Genomic DNA, 19,682 nt, shown 5'->3' with positions numbered 1-19,682 from the left:
TCACAGCCAAGAAGCCAAGGTTTATCCACACTGCAGATGTGGTTTCATTGGCAGACTTAATAGCTTTAAGTGGCTTGGTATTATTCCCATTCAATGTGCTGACTAAGCCACAGGCAGAATTCCTCAACTGTTCCAGCATCCCCCTGCAGCAAAGCTTCTAATGTAATTAAAGGGTAAAAGCTTTTGAAAACAAATTCTACTCTGTCATGATAGAGTTGGCAAACCTGTTTACATTGAAATATTGTTTATGTTTAAGGCATTGGAAAGACAAAAGACTTCTATTAACTCATCCTTAAGCAAACGGTCTACGTTTTCCATTTGAGGAGCGCTGCGTGTCTGGGGAAAACCGAGCTAACAATCTCTCCATGACATCACCTCACTCATACAACCTCTCCTCAGAGACGACTTAAGCTTGCGGATCAATTGAAATAATGAATATGTATTTGTAGCAGATCAGTCACTGCCACTTGTACAGCTTGAATGAGAAAATTAAAAGTTGGTGGTGGGGGTGAGGGGTGGGGAACAAATGAGCGAAAATGGCTTACTTGGACGTCATTCAAATAATGTTAGAGGGGATACTAGAGGAAGACGCAGAGGCTGGTTTTTGGCAGCAGTGGCTGTTACAAAATCCTTTCTAAGTCTAATCACCTGAATAAATCAGATGGATATTGATTTGTTTATATTAGCATTTTGAGTCTCAGAGGGTCATTGATGTGGCGGATAGAAAAGGGTTCTGAGGTCAGCTTCAATTAGCATATGGAAGTTGTTTGGTTATTCAGTGTTTATAACCATCCAAAACAATACTCTGAAGACTTTATCAGGACTTCAAACAATGCTCCACAGGGCCTTTAGATCAAGTGAAATATGGAAAGGTTGGCTTGGATTTTGAGAACACAAAAGAACTGGCCACTCACTGTAATAACTTCTGAGAGTGGAACTATTTCGGTATGAGTAGTACAATTGACTTTTTGGGATTCTGACCGACCAAGTGGAACACAATATACTGCCATAAAACTTCCAATAAAGTATTTACATAAACAGTAAGGCACAAATAATGCTCATACATGTGAGTCTGAAGCTCTGAAGCAACTTTAATTCACTATGTTGGTGCATGTAAGAAGTTCACTAGGTTTTGGAATGTATGGAAAGTATATTGCCCTGTTCAACTACCATATAAATGAATGGTGGGTGGCAGACAATCAGATGGTTCTCTCAATAAATGATAAGGAGGAAGAAACATAAACTGGGTTGAGAAAGTGGATTTTCTCTATTCTTTCCTCAGGCCGAGGAAAAACTCATTCCTGAAATCCTTCAGGGACATTTCAAGCATGAGATATGCAATATCAATAGCCCTCATCTCTTAACTGAGAGCAATAAACTTCTTCCCATTATTGCTGTGTCAGCAAAAAAAATCCAAGGAGAGACTCATTATGAAGTATTTATATGTATGACATTATTATTATTTCATTCATGGCATTAATATCCTTTGTGATTTCCCCAGCAGCTGTCTTTTTTCCAGATAACCACCCCAATAGCAGCAATAATATCCCTCAACTGGCAACATCAAGACGTTTCTGCACATAAAATAGTTCCAAAAATTAAATTAAAACTTGCCAAGGGTTTGGATTGTAGTCAAATCTCTCCTAACACATTTTTTAAAACAAGCAAAAGATGACAAATTGAAAGACAAATGAAACTGTGATTTAGACTCACTACACACACACAAAATAACACACTAAAATATATCTGGGGACACACACACCTAATGCAGCTCATCCTGTTAATGAACCAAATCAGAGAGAGGAGGAGGCTACTAATTAAGCTGCAGAATTGTTCTCCAGAGACGCTTACATTAATTAAACTTACATGACATCAAAATCTGCATCTGTCATATATCATTGAAAAGCATGAGTTAACACGCATGTATAAAATTATAATCATTTTAAAGCTTTTACATAGGGGATATTAACTACAGTATGCATTCATTTAAAAGATTTACTTTTTGGTTGTTAAAGTGGCATAAGGTCGAAGCGAAAGCGACAAAAGCACTTAGACATTCTTTAGTAATCACACAATACAAAAGGTCAGCAAAAGGTCAATTCATTAAGATTGAGCCATCTTGATTTGAGAGCTCTCAAAAAGGAATGTCATTAACATTCTCCCACACTGTAATGGGTTCAAAACCCAATTAGGGACATCACTAGTGCAAGCATTGGGATTCCAGTCAAAATGAATTATCTCTTATTGACAGGTTAGCTGAGAACAAGTACAGAGAAGTATATAGAAGCCCATTTCCACCACACCGGGGGGGTTTCATGTTTTGGTAAATCATAGTTAGGACCTAAAAAGTCTCAATTTTGACATTAAAGCTGCAGTCCATAAGTTTTGACTCTTTGTCGCCATCTCTGTTTAAAACCTGCAATAGCAGTTTATTAATGATATTACCATCTTTATGTGCATCGGCTCCTCAGCGCAGATGAATCTAATGTTTTGAGGAGTATCTGCGGCTGTCATTTATTCACCGCACCAGCGTGGATACTGCACTTCAGAATCACAGATTCTACGTCTTGGAAGTATGACCGAAATAAGAATTTTCTGAACCAGTAAGTAACATTTGCCACTTTTGTTCTGACTAACTGAGGTAAAAAAGCTACAATAAATCACGCTACCGACAGCTACCAACCATCAAACCATGCAAATTATTATGATTGATATACATTGTTCTCAAATAAATAATGTTAACAACATCAGCATTGCTATGTGTATTTAGTGTGTAATAGTGTTACCTGTAGATTTCAATTTCTAAAGTCTAATCTTTTGCTTTTGACTACAGATGAATCTCCAGTTGTCACTGAGGATTCTAGTTTGGACCTTTCTGCTTTTTAGATTAGAATCTGAAATCAAAATAATATGTTTAATTATTTCAGATGCTGTGAGAAAAGGCTATAAATGATCCACCACCTGCAGCATCCTCTATATACAGACGTGACGTAATTATGCAAAGACACGTTGTCATGCTCAAATTCTCAGTGGAAAGCTACCAGTACCAAGGTTAGGATATTTTTTAGCCCAGAGTTATGAACTACTTGGTATCTCAAAATGTTATCATTTTATCTCTTAGAATCTCTCTCTCTCTCTCTCTCTCTCTCTCTCTCTCTCTCTCTCTCTCTCTCTCTCTCTCTCTCTCTCTCTCTCTCTCTCTCTCTCTCTCTCTCTCTCTCTCTCTCTCTCTCTCTCTCTCTCTCTCTCTTCATCAGGAGCCAAATGCAAATGTTTACAAGCATGAATGTTAAATCTAACACTTATTGGCACATTTATACAGGTACTGATGCAAACCTTTTAGGAGTTGAGTGAGTGACTCATCTCTCCCACACACCTAATAAACTGCTCTTCTTGTTTATGGGACTACATGAGATTGTGGTGGTGCTCCTTGAGGACTGTCTATATTGCTGATCAAATAAGGACATCAGATATATATACCTTTACGAAAATTAATGGTTTTACAAAAAAAAAAAAAACTTTTTTGTAAACCTGCACTTTTACTATAATAAAACCATGGTTATTGTTCATAAGAGTAAATATTAGCATATGTTATATTTAAATACAATGATTTTATTTATGAAAGATGAGTTCAAATATAGTGGCTAGAGTACCAAGCCACTATATTTACATATATTTATCCACTATATTTACACTATATTTACTATATTGACTCTACAATATATGTAGAGAACAAGATGTCAAACATGTGAATTAAGCGTTTGTCAACTGAAATCACAGCGTATACAGCGCTATTCATTATAATATATACTGTATATACACAGATGCGGACACGAACGTTTGTTTGCTCAACTGGTCACCTAGGTATTTAACACCTGGGTTTTAAAAGAAAACATTCAAGCAAAATTACATATTCTGTCATCATCCACTCATGTTGTATGATTTTCCTTCTTCTGTTTAATGTTGAGATATTTTATTCCGCATTTGTTTCATTTTAAAATCCTCAAGGCCAAAAGTGGCCATAGTATATGAAATGAAAGCTGCAATTGTTTTTTCCTTCCCTGTTGTGCTACAAGTGAAACGGCTTCTCAAACAAGAAGAGATGTGGGGCGGGACTTGATTTTCTTCCATTGGGAATTGATTGGATAGGTTTGCTATTGCTGTGATGTCATGTGAGTGACAAATTTCCTCATCCTCATACCAGTAAACGTCATAAGAGAAGAGATGTCGCTGCAGAGGCAGGGGAAATTATTTTGTTTAAATATTGTGAGGCCACATGAATTAAAAAAATATAATGATTTAAAAATAAATAAAAATAAATAACTTTTTTTTATTTTAATGGAATGTTGCAGTGTGTTTATTGTAAATAATTTATCTGTGCACATTATTCTTAAGCAAAATCAATAACGTGCCCCCATAAACCCATGGATCAGATAAAAAAGCAACATTTCAGCCATGTTAGATTATATCATAATTACTTACTAATCAACAGAGGCATTTTAAGATGATACTTAATCAAGACATTCTGAGCAGCACTTGTGAAGCATGCCCTTGCTACACAGCAGATGGTAAATACATGCATGACTTCACAGAAAATCTCCTGAACCTTAATGAATTTTAGCCTCAGATGATCTTAGTAAAAAAATGTAATTCCACCACTGACCCAAAAGCAGCCAGATCATACATCTGTTTGCTTTCCAGTCATTTCCTCCTGCTTCATCTTCATCAACACACACTATCAGCGTCAATAAAATTACACTCCAAATACACTGTTCATACATTATATGAAGTTAGGATTTTAACAGCCTTTAAATACAATTATTTTGCCATGGTGAATGCATCATCAGAACCATAATTACTTAGAAGAGGAGGTAAGGCAAGCCTCTGAAAAGCACTCAGAGAGCACATTTATATGGAGATAAAACATCACCCATGACTTTCCTGAAAAGGGACTTTCACATTACTGCTATACTGAGCTCAACCCGTCACCTTGAACCGTGATCAACTGTGAGTGGCAACAGTCTCTTTCAGGCAGCACTTGCAATCTGATGCCAATATTGAGTCTGCCTTGAAGAAGCAGTTGAAAATCAGTTTCAACCACATATCCCAAACAAGTCAAGATGAGTTATGGCTGATTTATTCTTCTGTGTTGAACATATGCATTGCATTTCCTCATAGGCATTTCCGCTTGTGGATTATAAACTATCTGTTCTTCGATATTTAAAAGTGCTTTATATAATTAAGCCAGCGAACAAACTGGGTCAGAGATCCCAGATTGTACCCGACCGAAATAGCCACAGCATCTACCTAAAAATCAGAGCATATTAAAAAGTGGATAAATCAACGGTAACGCTTTAGATTACGGCCCATAAAAAAATTACTGCATAATTAAAGTGAATTTACAGCATAACTTTCGGTAATTATAGTGTAACTATAAAGTAGGTATGTGTTAGAACAATATGTAATATCTGAGGAATAAAGGGGTAACTATAAGGAAAATTAACAAATTATTTATACTGTAAGTATTTTTTAATTAAGGAGTAATTCTCTGTGTAGTTACTGGGTAAGTATGAATCTGCGGTCTGTAAATTAAAGTGGCTCTTGTTCCCCTCTTATTTCATGTAGTTACTGGGTAAGTATGAATCTGCGGTCTGCAAATTAAAGTGGTGTTTGTTCCCCTCTTGTTTCATGTAGTTACTGGGTAAGTATGAATCTGCAGTCTGCAAATTAAAGTGGTGTTTGTTCCCCTCTTGTTTCATGTAGTTACTGGGTAAGTATGAATGTGCAAGCTTTAAATTAAAGTGGTGTTTGTTTCTCTCTTGTTTCATGTAGTTACTGGGTAAGTATGAATGTGCGAGATTTAAATTAAAGTGGTGTTTGTTTCCCTCTTGTTTCATGTAATTACTGGATAAGTATTAATGTGCGGGCTGTAAATTAAAGTGGCTCTTGTTCCCCTCTTATTTCATGTAGTTACTCGGTAAGTATGAATATGCAGTCTGCAAATTAAAGTGGTTGTTTGTTCCCGTCTTGTTTAATGCAGTTACAGGGTAAGTACAATAAAAACACAAATACAATCTGATATCACTCGGAAACCTTTATTTTAAAAAAAAAAAAATAAATAACTGTATTTTCACCTAACACTGAAAATACAGTGCATGCAGAAATGTCTTCACCATTTAGGCTACTCATCGTTTACCCTCATGCCATCCGACATATATATGACTTTATTTCTTCAGATGAATGCACGCAGAAAAATAAATAATCTCTGCTAATGAAAACTCATTTGGGTTTCTAAGAGTTAAATCATCAAACAGCATATCAATAACTACAGTAATCCATTTGATCCCAATGGATGAATCAATGTCTTCTGAAGTCAAACGATAAGTGTTTGTAACGATAAGCATTTTTTAAACTGTAGACTATACCGCTTCCGATCAGCAACATGCGAGGATGGATTTCACGCTTGACGTAACTTGAAGCATGATGTGCGTGCGCCAAAAAACTCTTCATTCGGATGTCAGATGTTTTTTATGCTCACAACAGTATACAAACAATAACATAATAAGTGATACTAGCAATTAGAAACAAACAAGACTAAAAGAAAAGAGACACCAGTTCTCGCATGTGTCGTGCATCAGAACGTCATGAAATCTTGAAGCGTCTCATTATTTAGAAATTATAACAGCATTTCTTGATGTACAACTTTTTATTTTAAAAATAATAATACAACATTTCAAAGACATGGGATTCCTCTAAGGATCCATCGATGGAAATAATGAAAAAGAAGAAGAGGAAAAAGAAAAGAAAAGAAAAGAAAAGAAAAGAAAAGAAAAGAAAAGAAAAGAAAAGAAAAGAAAAGAAAAGAAAAGAAAAGAAAAGAAAAGAAAAGAAAAGAAAAGAAAAGAAAAGACAAAATGTGCCTCTTTCTGTCAGGAGGTTATCATTTGAAATGAAAAGTTTATTAAAATAATAATAATTATAATAAGTGTCATAAATCTGTTTTGAATTCAGTTGTTTTTCAAATAAAGTAATTACATACAGCAAAAATACGTACAGTATAAATAAAAATACTTACAGTATAAATAATTAGTTAAGTTCCTGAGATACCCCTTTATTCCTCAAATATTACATATTGTTCCCATATACCTACACGTGCTTACTTTATAGTTACACTATAATTACCGAAAGTTATGCTGTAAAATCACTTAAATTATGCAGTACTTTCCGAGATACTTTAGGATAGGACAATATTTGGTGAAGATTCAACTATTTGAAAATCTGGAAGAAAAAGGTGCAAAAAATCGAACTATTGAGAGCACTTTTAAAGTTGTCCAAATGAAGTCCTTAGCAATGCATATTTCGACTAATAATAATTTATTAGATATTTCTGGTACGGAATTTAAAAAAATATGTTCATGGAACATGATCTTTACCTAATATCCTAATGATTTTTGATGAAAATCAATCATTTTGACCCATATGTATTGTTGGCTATTGCCACACATATACCCCAGCATTTTATTACTGGTTTTGTGATCCAGGGTCACATATATGTTAAATGTTTTATATTGCTGTATTCATTCAGCAAGTGCTATGCTGATGCTATGAATTTGGACTGCAGTACCCATTTTGACCACTAAGTGTCAATATTACATATTGCACCTTTAACAAACTCAAGATGCAACAAAAAACGCTATCTATTTGCCGCCATCACTACTGCTGCTTCTCTGGCAATAAACACAACAAGCTGCTTCTTCGGATTTTGACTTGATTACACTTGGGCTGCACGATTAATCGGAAATTAAACCGCACGCGATTTGGCAATGGATGATTATTTTATGTGCAGCCTCTCAGTGCAGCACGACTCTGTGATCAGTAATAAATGCTGCTCCATCTGCAAGCCAGAAGGCATTCTCACACAGAAATGCTGAATATGCACCGCAGAAGTACAATAGCGCACGTCATTCCAGGAAATCCCTATAAACATCATAATATCGGTGAGCTGAATGAACAAAAAACTGAAACGCTTTGACTGATTAAACGTATGTAAATGTTTCTAATGTTTGGAAAGATGTTTGACGTGTCTTGCTTTTTAAAAAGCACTCAAACTCAGTGCTTTCAGATGGAGCAGCATTTACTACTGATCACAGAGCCGTCTTGCACTGACAAACAATTTTATAATCGTGTTTAATCGTGCAGTCCTAGTTTAAACCACCAACATGCCCATGGACACTGCATATTAATGGTCTACATGTGAAGAGTTCAGATGCAAAAGCCTCTAAAAGCCACTTCGGTCAAAAATGAGATAATGATACTGAGCTAATGCTCTCTGCATATAGTATAAGTTTATAAAATTCTTTCACTTTAAACCCACTAAAACCCAGCCTCAGCCCATTCTGAAGTGCTAGTACTTAGGTAGAAGCCTTTATAGGAGCTAGACAAAAATGATTAGTGTAAAGAGAAAAGTCAGAAGGACTCAGAGGCTTTTGCATCTGAAGTCTTCACGTGTAATTGTACGTCATCGCGGACAACGACGCAGAAGTGTAAATGAAAAGCCTTTACGACGTAGGTACGACGCATAAGTATAAATCAGCATTTATTGTGCAACAATAATATCATCTTAGAATAAAAAAGATCTCATATACGATAAGCACCCTTCCTAATGCACAAAAGAACCCTTGTGTGGCTTTTCCAGTTGTGTGGCTTTTCCAGATTTCCAGTCACCAGACCTTCACAACTCTTATTTTGACCTACTCCGAGAAAATCGCAAAATAATGAAAAATCGTATCAGTGCGGAGTTAGCATTTAACAATCTGGTTCGTACCCTTTGACTGGCTTTGATGAAAGTGCATTTTGCAGTGCACAATCTGGTTATTCGAAAATGAAGAAAGGAGTGCAAGGAAAAAAAGCTCTTGTCATCACCATTGCTCATCATCTTATTGCCAGGGTGTGGAGCCAATTCCTGTCCGTGACCTTTAGCAGTGCAGGTGGCTTATGCTAGTCCCCGATGGAAGCGCTCAGCTTGTTATTTAAAAGTAAACACAGCATAATCAAATTGATTGTGTGTTTTTTGCATTAGATGCTGTGGGGTACATTAAGTATTAATGCTGAACAGTCTTGCTCAGAGCCCCCTGACAATAATGTGTAACATCAGCTTAATATGCTAGTATATGCTAATGTTTGAAAAGCAATACACATAGACACCAAGAAGTAATATTGTCCTATAAAAACTCCCATCAAAATACTAAAAATGACGACATCACTCAGTTTTAGCTAGAGAGTGTGGGTGTACACGGAGCACAGGCTGCAAATAACTTTAGTAAGCTGCTCTTGCCATGCCTGCATTGGTGGTGTCCATTGTTATGGCAGTATGTTTACAGTGATAGCTGGCCTGAGGGCTGGAGGAGTGGGCAGCTGCTGAGACCTGTCCACCAACAGCGTGTCAAACCACCATCGGATACCTCCCCATGTCTACTTGCTTCCCCACTGGGTAATTGAAATGCTCAGCCACCAGCACTCTTATTGGATTCTCCTTCTGTCAAACATCTCACTCACTTTTCTGTAAGGAAGCCAGTGCCAAGGCTTGTTTTCTTGATTTGTTTCCTCGCTGATCCTTTCCCCTTCACCTTGTTTTGGTTGCAGAGCCTTCAGCTTGGACATGATGAGCTCTGTGTGTGGTTCGGCAGCACAGGTATCACAACAGACCCTCTTATTCCCTCTCCATGCCTTGTTAGGACTGTGCTGTCTGAAGGCCCTGTATTGTCTGACAATGTCTTGATTTATTGGACTGTCTCTTGGGTTTCATCCCTGTCTTTCAATTGACATTACCAAGCAGGCTTATTTCAGGAAAGTGCTCACTCTGATCTTTAAATCTGAATGTCTTTGCATATATTTCAGGGAGCTGCATGAGATGTTTAGAAACTGAAATAGTGGAAAGACAGTCAAACTAATTTCAGTTGTGAGGTACAGCAGTGGTTCTCAACCTCAGCAAGCCGCCAAGAAGCCTCAAGATGATTTACAATTAATTTCAATAAAACAAAATAAAAAAATCAAGATATTTCTTATTTTAATTCACCCCTTCACCAATAAGCTTTTTCTTTAAATAATTCAGGTCTTCTGGGACCTGAATTTAAAAGTGTAGAATCATGTAAATTGATACAATCTTATAACTTAATAGGCATTTTAATAAATATACATTTCCCAATCTCGAGGGAACTTCGGGAAGATACGTCATAGGCAGGTGACGTCATCGACCAGGAAGCTATAAAGCACACCTGGACCAAACAGTCATTAGCTTCTGTGCCTTCACAAAGCACTCTGTGTGAATTGTATGTCCATTTATTGTGTGTGTGTTCAAACAAAAAGAAAAGAAAATATGTCTAGTCAGTTCAGGCGTTGTGTTTCTCCCTGCCCTCGTTACATCACGGGTGGGGATACACACAACCTCTGTGTAATGTGTTTGGGGCTCGAGCATGCCCAGTCAGCTCTCGAGGGGGTTGGCTGTGAGCATTGCGAGAGACTCCCGATGCGTGCACTAAGATCACGCCGGGCACTCTTCGAGGAGAGTGCTTTGGCTTGCGGTCCTCAGGGCTCGGGTCGCGCTGTTGCCAAGTCGCAGCGAAGGCTTGCGTCCTGGGGATCGCAGTTAGATCTAGTGGCGGGGTTAGAGACGGGTGATCCCCTATCTCTCCCCTTACCCGCTGGATCTCAAGCCTTAGCTCGTGAGTTGGAAGCACACTCTGCAGTTTCTTCCGCTCGTACTGAGGCACATGATCAGCAGCAGCACTCCAGTTCCGAGGAACTGGATGTTGTTAGCGTTGATGAGACTGACGATTTATTACCACCATTACACACACACGCTCAGGAGGAGCTCATGGAGGTTGTCACTCGTGCCGTAGCCAGATTAAGTCTAGACTGGCCGGCCGAGCAGTATGATACACATAGACAACAAAGTAGGCTAGATGAAAGATTTCTGCCTTCATACACACAACTTCCTAGGCGGGGCTTGCGATTTTTCCCGGACCTCCACACCGAGGTGTGGAGGTCCTGGGCTAAACCAGCATCAGCCAGAGTCTTCAACCCGTCAACATCTGAATATTCGAATATAAACGGGTTGAAGGCTCATGGTTATGCGGCGTGGAAGAGACGGGTGGAAGAGACGGGTGGAAGAGACGCTCGGGTGGAAGAGACGCTCACGAGCTATCTCTCCCCCAAGTCAGCATCGTCACTGCGAGCCCCGCAGCTGCCCACCAAGCCTGTAAGAACAACATCAGCGCTAGTGGGCAGGGCGTACTCGGCAGCAGGGCAGGCGGCCGCCTGTCTACATACAGTGGCCGTCCTGCAAGCTTATCAAGCAGATTTATTGGGGGATATAAATGAAAAGACCAAAGAAGTTGGGAGAGAAACGATTGCCGAAATTGGACGGGTGGCAGATTTGTGGCCACGGAGAGACATCTGTGGCTTAATCTCTCGGAAAAAAAAGAAAGAGATAAGAAAGTTCTCATGGATGCGCCCGTCTCTCCCTCTGGCCTCTTTGGTGACGCTGTAACAACGGTCGTCGACCGTTACCAAGAGGCCAGAAAACAGGCAGCGGCATTCCAAAAGTTTCTCCCCCGAAAATCATATCCCCCAGGGGCTGCCGGGCGGGGGCAGCCCCAGCCGAGTACGTCCTCCTCCTCAGCGCATTGAGCGCAGCAAAAGCAGAGCGTGGCCGCTCGGGCCCCTCCGCAGAGAGAACGGGGGTCCGGGCGACGCGCTCAGCCGGGACCTTCCCGCGGTAGGACGGATCTGAGGACCGTCCTTATCGCTATGAAGGCCTCGGCTAAAAAGCCTTGATGCCTGAGGCGCAGGACTTCCGATGGCAGTCCCCTCTGGGAAAGTGCGGCTTGCCGAGGCGCCCGCTCTCTCCCGGTGCCATCGGGGGGCCGGTCTGCCAACCCTGCCACCATTGGTGCTTCAGGGCGCGGCGGTCCCCGGCGAACGTATATCTCCATGTCCGCCCGGAAACGTAGCGGCGTGGGGATGTCCGCGCCCTCTCGGGAGGGCCCCTGGGCAGTCCGGTTGCTACCTGCCGGTTATCTGTTACAGGACACCGAGCTGACCACCCAGGAAAATCCAGAGACCAGCCTCGAGAGGCTGGTTCCCTTAGTAGATTTTCTGGCAGCTGGGAAACTTTTGCCGAATATCTCAGAATGGGTCCTGCGTACAATAGAAAAAGGGGACAGAATTCATTTCGGGTTACACCCGCCCGTGTTCAACGGGGTTACTGCCACGGTAGTAAGCCCCGAGCAGGCTCTGGTCATGGAACAAGAGGTACAGACTCTTCTGCGAAAAGAGGCTATAGAACGGGTCCCTCCCTGCTGCAGAGAGTCGGGGTTTTACAGCCGGTACTTCATAGTTCCAAAGAAGAATGGGGGGTTAAGGCCTATCTTAGATCTGCGTAATCTAAACAGAGCAGTAAAGAAATTAAAATTCAAAATGCTCACGATAAAACAGATTGTGTGTCACATCAGGTCCGAGGACTGGTGCGTCACGATAGACTTAAAAGATGCGTACTTCCACATCTCCATCCTTCCGCAGCACAGACAGTTCCTCAGGTTCGCTTTTGGGGGAAAAGCGTACCAATATCGAGTGCTGCCATTCGGTCTAGCTTTATCGCCCCGCACTTTCACGAAGTGCGTGGATGCAGCGCTGGCTCCGTTGCGACTCCAGGGCATCCGCGTGCTCAATTACATCGACGATTGGCTGGTGTTAGCGCAACTGCTGGTGTCGAAACAACTGGCGGTTCAGCATCGAGATGCTGTTCTTGCCCACATGAGAGTGTTGGGGCTAAGGTTGAACGAAAAGAAAAGTGTGTTGGCACCTCAGCAGAGCATTAGTTTTCTGGGGGTAGTTTGGGACACGAGAACGATGTCGGCTCGGCTATCTCCGCCCAGGATAAAAACGATCCTAAATACCGTCAACCAGATAAAGCTAGGCCAGTCACTCACTGTCAAACACTTTCAAAGAGTGTTGGGTCTGATGGCAGCAGCGTCCAACGTGATACCTTTTGGCCTGCTGTACATGAGACCCTTACAGTGGTGGCTCAGGACCAAGGGGTTCTCCCAGAGGGGAAACCCTTTTCGCTTGATCAAGGTCACGCGGCGCTGCCTACGTGCCTTAGTGAAGTGGAAAGATCCTTGGTTCCTGTCCCAAGGTCCAGTCCTGGGGGCTCCTTGTCGTCGCGTAACGCTCACGACGGATGCCTCCCTAACTGGCTGGGGAGCGGTCATGAGTGGCCGCTCGGCCCAAGGTCTGTGGAGTGGCCGTCAGCTCTCCTGGCACATAAACCAGCTGGAGCTGATGGCTGTGTTTCAATCACTCAAACACTTCCTCCCAGACCTGCGGCGCCGCCATGTGTTAGTTCGGTCAGACAGCACTTCGGTGGTCTCGTACATAAATCACCAGGGGGGGTTGAGATTGCGTCGGTTGTGGAAGCTGACGCATCATATGCTAACATGGGCCCAAGGCAAGATGCTCTCGCTCAGGGCGATGTACATCCCGGGGGTCCTGAATGTAGTGGCAGACTCCCTGTCGAGGCAGGGAGTGGTGCCGGGAGAATGGAGACTTCACCCCGAGATGGTGGAGGAGCTGTGGGTCCGCTTCGGGCGAGTCCAGGTGGATCTGTTTGCGTCTCGAGAGATGACACACTGTCCAGCATTTTTCTCCCTCACACCCGCTGGGGCTGGACGCAATTGTAGAGACGTGGCCGAGGCCGCGTCAGAGCCACTGACAGAGCCTGTAGGTCTCCTACTCTATTCAGCGATGAAATCGCTAGAAGGAACACCGTTTTTAGTGTGCAGTACTGATGCAATTTAATTTACGGACACTCTTCGAAATAAAGATTCGAAAAGGCGGTTTCGCTGTGATGCCATAGAAGAACCATTTTGACGTTCTCAAGAAAACTTTCATTGAACCTGTCTTAAAATACTTTTCTTTCCACTATAAAGAACGTTTTTTGCAATGGAAAGGATCTTAGATCTTGGATATCCAACCTTTTACAATCCATGGATATAATGGACTATATATTCTGTTTTTGTGTAGAATTGTGTTGGGACTACTATTTTGAAAGACTGTTGTAAGGAAGAGTTGTCAAATATTAGCTGTGTCCCAATTCAGAGGCTGCATCCTTTGAAGGCTGATTGCGTCACAGCAGCGTGGCAAAGGCTTTCCAAATTTGAAGGCTCCTTCAAACCATGTAGTTGAATAATAATATTAAATGCTATTACACTGATTAGCTAACAAGCCCATTAATAAAGAAATATACTTAAAGGCCCACTGAAATCAAAATTGACGTGTTTAGTATGACAATGTCAGCCTTAAAGTTATGAATAAGCTGGTGTGTTCAGAAACAATGACAAAATTCGCATTTAGGAGATATAAGCATTCAAAACTTACAGTCTCTCACTTCCATTAAAATGAATTACAAATTTTGAAGACATCATCGCAGACTTCACGTTCTCGTCAAATCTTCTGTCCATTTCCAATCAAATGCTCTCTAGAATCTTAAGCCCGCCCTCTATGCTGCTGAAGACGTTGCGGCTGAAATTGGCCTCATTTTTTTAATTTTTATTTAACATTTACTAATTTCTACATGGTGAACAGTATGTAGCACACTATATATGTAATAGGAAACAATGCAATGTAAATATATTTTCAGTTGAGGTGAATTAAGTCTGGTTTCACGTTAGTTTTACGCACCGCAGCAGCACACACACATGGTCTAGATCAGTGCTGTTGATTAGAGACACGAGAGCGCAGAGCGGATCATATGCTCGAGTCAGCACAGACAACAAACATATCGGACCCATTTGAATTTTGCACAGAATGCTGTATTTCAAAGCGATATGGAGGAGATTATAAAATAAAAGGTTAGAGGAAACTGGCTTTACCAAACAGAAAGGCAGTGTGCAAACTACGGGGGATCTAGGGTGAGCTTGGCTCCCCTAAATAAGACATGGGCTCCCCTAAAAACGTGATATGTGAAATTTTTGGGGGTCTCAAAAAATATTTAATATTGACAGTGTTATTTTGAAGTGCAATTTCAGTTTTGTGTAATGATCATCGTGGATTATTATGTGTAAAATAATACAAATATAATTAATTTATGCGATTTAAATCTAATTCACTTCAATAAAGATAACTATACATGCTATTCTTGTCATGACCATCAAGATGTGGTGGCGCTGCGGTGCAAATTCCACTCATGTTTAGTCGCCTACATGTTAACGCAAAGATTCATAGAATAAGTTTAAATGAATATCCACTTCTTGATCTTGGATTTCTGGATGAACAGCAAAGGAAGCTGAAGTCAGGCCTCTGTGGTCGATTCTGTGTTAAGTTAAGGCATGCTATTCCCAATTATGTGCTGTGGCTGGGTTAATAGGTCTGCGTGATTATCGATGTCTTTTAGTTGAACAGAGGAATTATAGTATTCTTCTGTTGCCTGACGAGTAACTTTAACCATTGTTCATGTCAACTCAAAGACAGCCGGATGCATTGCTTATAGGCTATTTCTGGGGGGCTTTTAGATCTATCAATTTGTGTTGATCAAAGAGGTTCAGCAATGATTGTATATTAAGAAAGGACACATTTGTGAGCAATTTGTTTTGTGATTTCCCTGTAAAGAATAGAGTCTCTCTCCGCAATGGCATTAAGCGATAGATTGACGTGCTCATCTGTGTGTGTGTGAAGACTGTGTGCACAAAATAGATAAAGTTAACCCTCACCTACTTTAATTTGATTCGCCATCTCAATCATTTTGACATTGACGAGCGCCAGACTAAAATGTAATTTTTAAACCTTTTTGGCATCCTAACATACAGAGCGCTGCGTAATGAAGTGCAGCAGAGCAGTACACTTCCTCTTTTGCAGGAATATACAAGTCCTCTTTTGAGGCACGCACCAAAAAAAAAAAAAAAAGTGGGCTCCCCCAAAGCCCACGGTATAGTTCGAACACTGCAGAAAGGCTCTAGTCAAACTGTGATGTTATCAACAAAACGCTATTGGCTGTTTCAAAAAAGGGGAGGAGCTGCTAACAGCTGGAGCTGTTTCAGGGGAATTCACGTCAACACATTGAATAATCCAGCGCGTTTCAATGCACTTCAGCAGGCCTTTAATGTAAAAATCTAAAATTACAATCCAGATGTGAGTGAAGCCAATACATATGAATAAACAATATAGATAACATGTTTTTGTCTCACTTGCTCCTCAAGCAGCATACTCCTCAAGCAGCATATGCATACAAGCAGTCAAAGAGGTAAGGGAGGGGGCAAGTTTGACCAATAAGAGTGCAGGTGACAATGCATTCACCTGTAAAGAAACAACACAGAACACTGTTACATATTCAATTCAACTGTCTATTTTTTCTTCACCTTCATTACTTAAAGGTAATTATAATAAAAGATTTTTAAAAAATTATGATGTTATGAATTCTGTTTCTATTGCTTCCGTTTCTATGTCAGAACACCCGCTTACAATTGGCTGATGCTATTCACATGAGTACCACGCCATATGCATATGATGCTGCCACAGGAGCTGACTCAGACGAGGAGAAATTGTTGAATAAAGTATTCTTGTCGCTTAATAACATTAAGGTTGAATAACTGGAGTCACATGGACTATTATATTGATGTCTTTACTACCTTTCTAGGCCTTGAAATTTGCAATGACGTTGTTATGATCTGTTTGTGATTTCACCGTAAAGAATAGAGTCCCTCTCTGCAATGGCATTAAGCGATAGATTGACGTGCTCGTCTGTGTGTGTGAAGACACTTCAGCCTATTCCTGAGTACACCACACCGTTACAGATGACTGGACCTCAACTAAAGACAGTAGCAGTCTTTCAGTTGTTCATACACCCTTAAAAATAAAGGTGCCAGGAAGAACCAAAAATGTTTCATAGTTACCTTTTAAAATGTTTTGTTGCCCATTTTCCACCAAGGAAGTGCTGGTGGTTTGGAGCCAGAGCCTAGTTTCAAATCGGTTCTTTTGTCTTTCTTGCATCTCGAAGAAGCCTGGTGTGTTTGTATTTCCCGCTGCCTCCCCAGCGTTGCTGAGAAAGATTAGACGTGTACAGTGATGTAAGACCTGGCTCTGTGGTGGCTCTCTAGCCTGTGGAAAGACAAACCGGTTCTTAAAGGCTTGTTCAGTCGAACCAACTTAGAACTGACACTAGCACTGGCTCTGAACTAACACCCGGTTCATTCTGGTGGAAAAGGGGTAAGTGATGCCATTGAAGAACATTTTTGGTTCCCCTAAAAAAAAAACATTTTGTGAAAAGTTCTTTAAAGAACCATTTTTTTCTAACCATTTTATAGTCTAAAGAACCTTTTTGAACTACAAAGAACCTTTTATGCAATGGAAAGGTTATTTGGATATTAAAGGTTCTTCATGGAACCATACGTCCTGCCAAAGAACCATTTACCACCAACCAGCACTGCCGTCTGACTGCATGGAATGATCAACAACTGATGGATTTATTTTGGAGTGGTTTAGACCCACACTTTACCTCATGGATACCAGCTGGACATTCCAATATGGCCCTTGAGTGTTATCTGGACGTGGTTCTGAGATGGTGTGTACACAATCAGTGAGGTTTTCGCCATTACTAACACCACTCTATCACAGCCATTCCAGTCTATCGAGCCGACGCAATGCCTGAGTCAGTTTCCTCAGCCAAGAGTAACTCGTTATTGCAGAGTCCCCACCAGAACTAGTGGGGGACCACTGGCTTATTGACTTTTGATCAGAACCACTAACCCAGTCCAGGTTCCCGTAACGTCTCCTGTCCCCAACCAGAGTCCCATGATGTCTTTACTCTCCAGCCCCTGAGCAGAGTCCAGTGAAAGAGCCAGCCCCTGACCAAAGTCCAGTGAAGGCTCTGTCTCCTGTCTCCAGTCCAGAGAGGACTATGTCTCAATTACAACAAAAGTTTATGTTAGGATTTCATCCTCTGAGTCTTCAGCCTATTCCATAGTACTTCGCACTGTTGCAGAATGGAAGTCTTATGGGTTTGGAACAACATTAGGGTGAGTAATTTATGACAGATTTTCATTTTTGGGTGAACTAACCATTCAAGCCTTGCCAAATCTTAATGTAGATATGGAAACAGATCATTTTGTCATTGCAACAGACACAAATATACACATCAAACAGCCATCCTTGAAAATGGCATGTACGGCGCATTCTACTAAAACTATTTGTGTGAAGAGGTTACATTACTATATGCTTGATGTTATGCCTGATAGTTATGGATGTCTCTTAACCTGTTAAAATCCAAATATGTTTTGCAATGTAGTGTCTATGAATCTATCCATATTTGGAATTATGTACCTCAAAAATGACCCTGCATTAACTGGCTCAGTGTGGCCTGACAAAAGTGGTTACATTTTTGCAATTTGAAATTGGAATTTGTATACCACCTTTAAGCTTTACATGAGTACAAAATATGCTGCATTTTTGGAGGAAAAAAAAATTGCATTTCTAAAAATATTTAGCATTTTCAAAGGGAGCTGATTTATCAGGTCTCTGGTGGCTTCTGTATTTGCTGAGCAGGAAAAAAAATGCATTTGCGCTGAGATGTTTTCTCACATTCACATGTGAGAAGTAAAGGGATTTTACACTACAACTCCCTCCCCCCAACATGAATCCAGATGAGCGGCATCCCAAAGCGTCCTCGTTGCACTGGGATTCATTTTATCATTGTAGAAGATTATCATCTTTTCATTTCCTCTGTGAATGCAATTCTCGAATGCTGACAACTTATGATTGCCACAACACAAAGTGAAAGGTCAACACTGAACTGGTAAAGAGAGATAGATGAGAATATTTCAGTGGAGGAATATTTCCATGTAATGTAAATTCACATTTACTTGTTTCTTTGTATGACACAAAGCTGGGTGGAAATGTTGAGTGCAACCTGAGAAATCCAGTTAGAGCAACAAAGTCAATAAATCTCTAATATTGATCGCAAAAGAAGCTGCATGGTCTGTGGTTATCACAAAGAAGGAAGCTTATTGATTTGTGTTGACTCTAAAATAAAATGTGTACTACAAATATGTGACGAATTGGTCATCATTTACAATTCTGCTCAAATAAATGAGACTATGCTAAAATGCAAGATAAAATACCCTCCAGACACATGCATCATCAATAGTCAAGTACAGCTAAATCCCCACAACTCTCCTTCAGTCAATAAACCCACAGCCAAGATTTTCTAATGGAATCTGAAAGGAGTGTTTCTGGGTTCGATATGTTAAGCTCTATTGGCAACGTTTCTTGTATAATGTTAGGAAAAATAAATGGGACAAAATGTCTTTATAAAAGATTTTATGTTTAAAAGTCATCACTTCACAGAGGAATTGGTGCAAAATACAAATGTAATTTCAAATGGTTCTGAGAATTAAGGTGCTTTAACAGCATGTCGGAATTACCGTTATTATGAGATTCCGCTTTGAAAAGTGCTTTCATGTCCCCATAGAACTCATAAAGGCACAGATGATAGATTAACAACGTAACTTTAATACAAGTAAAACAAAAGGTAAGGATAAACGCAATACAGATACACAAACATATACCAGACAAAGAACAGAAGGGCTTAAAGGCACAATATGTAAGATGTTTGGATTAAAACATCTATATTT

Source organism: Pseudorasbora parva, chromosome 5 (genome assembly GCF_024679245.1).
Source record: "Pseudorasbora parva isolate DD20220531a chromosome 5, ASM2467924v1, whole genome shotgun sequence".
Taxonomy (NCBI): domain Eukaryota; kingdom Metazoa; phylum Chordata; class Actinopteri; order Cypriniformes; family Gobionidae; genus Pseudorasbora; species Pseudorasbora parva.
This window is presented reverse-complemented; position numbering follows the sequence as displayed.